We start from the raw sequence: 6,755 nt of genomic DNA on the forward strand, positions 1-6,755 counted from the left end.
TGTCCCCTGATTGGTCCTCTGGTCAGGTGACAACCAGGCCTACTGAATTTGTTAACCCTTTATAGTCAAAGAGATATAAAGTACTTCTCTGCTATTAACTTTTCTTATCTGTTTATGACACATCCCCCCAAATATCTGACAGTGTGGAACCACATTGGCAGTGATTTCTCCCTAGAACTTTCAAATAAACAGATCAATAAACACATGCATCCTTACATATGCCATTAATTATGTAAAACTACAAGATTTTTCACATTATAAGGACAATTTTTAACCAGTTGATTTTAGGGAACTTTCACAGGAGAGTGCATCAGCTTCTTGTTTTGTTGCCACTACAGACCTTTCCGGGTTGTGGAGAGGTTCACCTCTTCCACACCACCGTCACTTTTCCCCTCGTAGTAGACACCTTCAGGCCACTCAGCGTCGTCTCCTCCCTGGGCTGTGAACTGACAAACCTGTAAGTCTCTGGAATAAAAGAGAGAATTATTGAAAGAATTAACGTGGTACACTCGGGGTTTTAGGGAGGAATTGGGAAATGCTATGAGATAGTTAACAGCTCCCAGGCGCTCTTGGACCGTGAATGGCCCCTCCCATGATGCGCCATTTTATGGGCCTTTAAGGCCATAACTTTAAGACCACAGCTGGTGAAGTGGAGCTGGTCGTGGTGAAGGCTACAGCAGAACTGCACGGAGAGGCAGAGCAGTTGGCCCTGGCCCATGTAAGGTGCCCCTTAACACCCTGGGTTTACCCCCCCCATTTCCACCCAGGCTGGGGGGGGTAAAACTCTGCAGATAAACTTTTGAACTCTGGGGTGGCACTGACCAGAGACTTTTGGGGCTTTTGGACTTTGGGGTTATTGGACTTAAGACCCTAAGGGGGAAAGGACATTGCCAAACGTACTGGGAGATGGGTTCTTTGCTTATGGTTTGTGTTATAATCCTGTTTATGGTGCTTCTCCAACGTGATGCCACATTGTTTCTCTCCTTTATTAAAAGGATTTTGCTACACTCAGACTCTGTGCTTGTGAGTGGGAAAGTATTGCCTCCTAGAGGTGCCTGGGGGGTGGTGGTATGTAATTGTCTCAGGTCACTGGGTGGGGGCTCGAGCCAGTTTTCCATTGTGTTATTGAAACAGAACCCCTGGATACTGAACTCAGCCCTTGTTGCTGCCAACTCAGAGGGGCAGAAGGGTTACATGGGCAATTCCCTGACCCATGGCAGAGGATATTGGAAGCTGAACATCCAGATCTTGCAAGATAAAGGAGCGGGGGGGGGGGCGAGGACTGGCGGTGTTTGCAGAATGGGAAAGCGTCAGAGAGTTCTATGGCAACCAGGGGGATTGGTGGGAGTCAGTAAGGGAGGAGTTGGTGGCTTTCTTCCGGCGGTCGGGGAAACACCGCCACATTAAAGAAACCAATGGTGCCATGTTCTGCGGCATCATCTGTGGGATTTCCACAAGAGCATCCAGGCTGAGGAGCCAGTCAGCGTGTGACTGTACGACCGGATCAAGCGACAGTTGGCCGAGTTCCAGGAGATGAGGCTGCAGCTGGCTGGTCTGAGTGGAAGCACTGAGTAAAGGGTGAGGTGGCCTCCCCTGACATTTTTGCAGCCTACAGGGAATGGAGACAAAGCAGGGAGATGCAGGGACTCAGGGCAGGACCCCTCGAATATCTGAGTAGTGCAGGATGCACAGTCGCTGGAGGAGGAGAGAGAGTCCCTGTGAAGAGGAAGCTGCTGGTGGGAAGCAATAATAGTGCAGAGTGCAAACCAGCCAGCTGAGAGTCACAGGGGTCTAGAAAATGCCGAAATAGCTGCAGGCTGTCCATGGTGTAATGGGGCAGCACTCAGGGATCTGAATCCTGGGAATCTGAAAGTTTCAAATCTCAGTGAGACCTCCTGGAGATATGTATGTTCTGTTTGCAAGCCCTGGAGGCAAATGTGCTTGTAGCTCTCGGTGAGTTTGAGGCTTTTTCCCTTATGCTGGGTGACTGATGCCCACTGGAGACAGGTCTTTGAATGGGCTGGTGCTATAGGCTGGAGTCCTAGAACTTAACAGGTCTGGCTAGAGATTCCTGCAGGGGTTGACCATATGGTGGTTTCTCACTGCTTCACCTGAAGTCCCCAACTTTGGTCCCTGCAGCTGCCACACTCTTCCTCTTGCCCACATGGCATTTAAAGGAAGGAGTGCCAGGGATCAGGCTTCATAGTCAGGGCTAGGCAGGAGGGAGGCAGTCCAGGCTGGAGCCAACACAACCTCTTCCTCCTCTGGGCACCTGAGCAGAGGCAGCTGGTGCTGACAGCTCCAAGGGAAAGGCTTAAAAGCCACAGAGCAACCAAGGGCAGGGCAAGAAGGAGGGAGAACCATGCCTATGTGTGGCCAGCAGACAGCCACAGAGACACCCGGCCAGCCTGCTCCCTGCCCCTGGCATGCCAAACCCCACTGAAGGCCACCCACAGACCAGCATTCATGTTCTGCAGCCAGCATCACAAGGTGGTTGGAAAGCAGGACAGCCTCCTGGGGGGCCTCTGACTGTTCCCACTCAAGGGGCTCCTTTTGGCGGTGGGGCAGGAGATATTCCCCCCAAGAGGCTTTTCCCAGCTGCTGAGAAGCACAGAAGTAGCCGGTGTTTGCTCTTGCAGTGAAAGGGGTTAATACGTTTAGGCGGCCTGGCTAGCTCAGCTGGCAGCACCTCTGGCTCTTACTCTGAAGGTGAAGTTACAATTCCCTGTCTGGGTGCTTGGGGCTCCTCTTCAACAAAACAACACACAATCTGCTTAAGCCCCCACCCAGTAATCCTGGGAAACTAACCTGGCCACTGGGTGCCTCTAAGAGTGTGATCCTTTCCCCACTCACAACCACTGAGTGTAGAAAAAGAAACTTAATAAAAAGGAGGAAAATCGCCTTGTATTAACTTGGGAAAACACCACAATCAGGATTCATAACACAACACTAAGAGCAAAACACCCACCCACAGTGTGCTGCGCAGTGGCCTTTTGCCTCAGACTCTTAAATCCAGCCACCAAAAGCTCTTGTGGATGTGCCCCTCCCTTCACTGCACCTCACTCACAGCTGCTGTCCTGGGTCAGTGAAAACCCAGAGTTCACCTCTCACCTCCTGGGGAAAAGCCCCTTCTCCCTCCGCTGTCTGGCCACATTGCTGGTCACTTGCCGTTGCACCCTGTCACCGCTCTGCTAGCCACCCTCTCTGCTCTGGGACGTCTTGTGGTCCCACCACGAGCAGAACAGGCTCCCTAAAAGTAGCGGCCATCAGAGCCCAAACAGTAGCTCCATCCCTTCCACTCGCAGCCACACCCCTGCACCACCCCTTCTCCCCAAGGCCCCGCTCCTGTACTGCCTCTTCCCCCAAGACCCTGCCTCCCACTCACTGCTCTCTCCCCCTCCCTGCCCACTTCTCCCTATGGTTATTACAAAGTGGTAAGGCAGAGCCTCCCATTTTTAAAAAGCCCTGGGGTGTTGTTCCCCCCCTGTTCAGGCACCCCTGGGCCCTGCACTTCACACAGCTCTCCCTGATTTCAGCTGTTAGTGAGGGAGCCTCACTGCTAGTGCAGACTCGGCAGTTTCTTGCATGAGAGACCTGTCCCAAAGCAGGACTAATGCTCAGACCTGGTGATCAGTGATTTCAGATCTGTTGTCTGCAGCAAGACTCTCCATTGAGTCTTAATCCAGCTCTGTTATTACACAGGGAAGAACAAAAAGGGTCAAATGGTGCCTGGAACCCTTAAGAAGAATCCACCCCACCAAGTACCAGCACTTGTCGCTACATGCTTCTCAACCCCACTGAGAATGTTTGGGGTCACTCCTTGCCTTTATCAACCTAGGGGTCTTGGAGAAGCCACATTAACAGAGGTGCTCCAGTGGTGCAATTGGTTAGTTCCTATGTCATAAACAGATGGTTAAGGGCTAATGTCTCTTTTACCTGTAAAGGTTAAGAAGTTCCGTGAACCTGGCTGACACCTGACCAGAGGACCAATGGGGGGACAAGATACTTTCAAATCTTGGTGGAGGAAGTCTTTGTTTGTGCTGTTTTTTTTTGTTTCGTTGTTTGCTCTTGGGGCTAAGAGGGACCCAGACGTACACCCAGACTTTCCCAATCTTTCTGAATCAGTCTTTCATGTTTCAAAATTGTAAGTATAGCCAGGCAAGGCGGATTAGTCTTATGTTTGTTTTCTTTCAACTTGTGAATGTTTTCCTTTTGCTGGAAGGATTTTTACCTCTGTTTGCTGTAACTTTGAATCTAAGGCTGCGGGGCGGGGGAGAGTCCCTCTAGTCTATATGAATCTGAATACCCTGTAAAGCATTTTCCATCCTGATTTACAGAGATAAATTTTACCTTTTCTTTCTTTAATTAAAAACTTTCTTTTTAAGAACCTGATTGATTTTTCCTTGTTTTAGAATCCAAGGGATTGAGTCTAAACTCACCAGGGATTGGTGGGGGAAAAGGAAGGGGGAAGGGTTAATGCCTCATTTGTTTAGATCTAAGGAGTTTGGATCAGTGTGAAGCTTCTCAAGGCAACCCAGGGAGGGGAAAGTCTGTGGGGGGAAACGAAAGGGGGATGGTTTATTTCTCCTTGTTTTAAACCCAAGGGGTTGGGTCTTGGGTTCCCCAGGGAAGGTTTTGGGGAACAGAAAGTGTGCCAAACACTATTTTTGGCTGTGGCAGCGTACCAAATTTAAGCTAGTAATTAAGCTTAAAAGTGATCATGCAGGTCCCCACTTTTTGGACACTAAAGTTCAAAGTGGGGGGAAAAAACCTTGCTAGCCTAGTATTGTTAGGGCAGTGCTGAGAGGAGCTATGCTGAGGTTGTGAGTTCAAACCTCATCTAGAGGCTGGTTTTGGTTAACCAAGCGGCATCACCCCTCATTTGGCTCTGTGGAATGTAGAATTCCAGCCAGGGACACTGAGGGGGGGAGGAGTCAAAAATGCCCCTTTCAATTAATACCTCCTCTCCAGAGCACAGGTCAGAATCTACAATCCTTTCTCCCCCCAACCCCTGTGCCAGGATCCCTCAAGCAGAGCCTGGAGTCCTGCCCATGGCGTCTGTACTATGACAAAGACAAAGGGACAGGGGCAAAACACTCAAATCCTGCCTGGTGCGGGGAGCCAGGTTTGCTCTTCACATTCTGTCGTTGGTACATTTCCAGGTCTGGGAATGTTCCACAACAGCATTTAATGGGAAGCTGCTGCAGAACAGTTACGCTGCACAGAGCTTCCTGTGGAGGAGGGGTGGGAATTAGTAACATTTGGAGGATCGTTTGGAAATGAGCCTTTGCTGACAAGGTTTGTCTCTGTTCATATTTCACCTTCAGGTGTTATGTTGAGGGATCTTTAGTATATTTTTGTGAGGTTAATAACTGTCTCCTCAACTTTATTTACTCAATTTAAAAATTGATGTTACTCTTGATTTTTGCATCTCCCCATGAAACTGCAACTGACACGTGTGCTTTCTACAGGGGGTCATGATGTTAAAGTTGGGGAATTCAGTCTCTGTACTTCTGGGGGGTTGCTTTTTTTACAGCTGCCTCACTGCCAGGCACAGCAGGCTGGTTAGCTGCACCCACTGTCCTTGCCAGGGGCCCCTGCTGAACCCTGGCCGGCTGCACTGCCGTTCTAGGTTGACTCAGCAGGTGAAGAAGCTGCTATGAGCAATGTAGAGCAGGTGCAGGAAGGAGACGGGGTCACTGTTCACATTCTGACCTGCACAATTTTCTAATTTGGGAATAGATTCATAGATTCATAGACTTAAGTCAGAAGGGACCATTATGATTCATCTAGTCTGACCTCCTGCACAATGCAGGCCACAGAATCTCACCCACCCACTCCTGTAACAAGCCCTTAACCTATGTCTGAGCTATTGAAGTCCTCAAAGTTGGGCTTAAAGATGTCAAGGTGTAGGGAATCCTCCAGCAAGTGACCCCGTGCCCCACGCTGCACAGGAAGGTGAATATCTGAGAACAATTCTAAGGGGAAGGTGAATGCAGAGCAATGACACTGGAGATGCCCAGACCTCCAATGGGGGCAGCATGGAAATTAATAATGGGACGAACATGCGAAATTAAGCCACCACTGACAAGATTTCTCTCTGTTCCTATTTCACACTGGGTGTAGTTAGAGGAATCAGTACAGATTTTTACTATATTAATTAAACAACTTTATTTTAACCAAGCCCAAAAAACTTAGTGTCACTTATTTTTTTTCTGTCCTAGCAAGTAATGAATTGAATTTGTGACTTTCTGGAAAAGTGCAGCGAGATTAAATGTTGGGGAATTCAGTCTCTGTGTTTGTGAGCTGATGTTTTCCTCTCACAGGTCAGTGCCTGCATTGAAAGACCAAGAGGGATCTAAGGGCTGGTGTACGCTGGGCACTGAACTGGGAGAGTGACGTGTCTCAGGGTGTGAAAACTCCCCACCCCCAAAACCCATAGAGTTAAGCTGACCTAAGCCCTGCTTAGATAGTGCTAAGAAAAGGAGGAATTTTCCTCTCAAAGTAGCTATTACAGGGATGAAAAAACCCCTCCAGTTGCTGTCTGCTCCAGAGAGCTATAACAGGGTCACAGCAGCATTTTAAGTGCAGACAGAGTGAAACTAGATCTGGCTCCAGTTCATACTGTGGATGCTCAGCCACTAAGAGCGCAATACTGACAGCACAGTGCTTGTGTAGTTAGCAGGATTTGAACCTGCACAGGGAAACCCCAATGGATTGCTAGCCCATCGCCTTAACCACTCAACCACAACTAC

General features: G+C 49.1%; 1 non-coding gene across 1 annotated transcript; it reads right to left on the reverse strand.

Annotated features, from left to right (window-relative positions):
- Positions 1 to 6,673: 6,673 nt before the first annotated feature.
- On the reverse strand, positions 6,674 to 6,755 carry TRNAA-AGC (transfer RNA alanine (anticodon AGC)). The gene has a single exon. It is a non-coding gene; the product is annotated as a tRNA-Ala (tRNA).

Source organism: Chelonoidis abingdonii, chromosome 11 (genome assembly GCF_003597395.2).
Source record: "Chelonoidis abingdonii isolate Lonesome George chromosome 11, CheloAbing_2.0, whole genome shotgun sequence".
NCBI lineage: Eukaryota > Metazoa > Chordata > Testudines > Testudinidae > Chelonoidis > Chelonoidis abingdonii.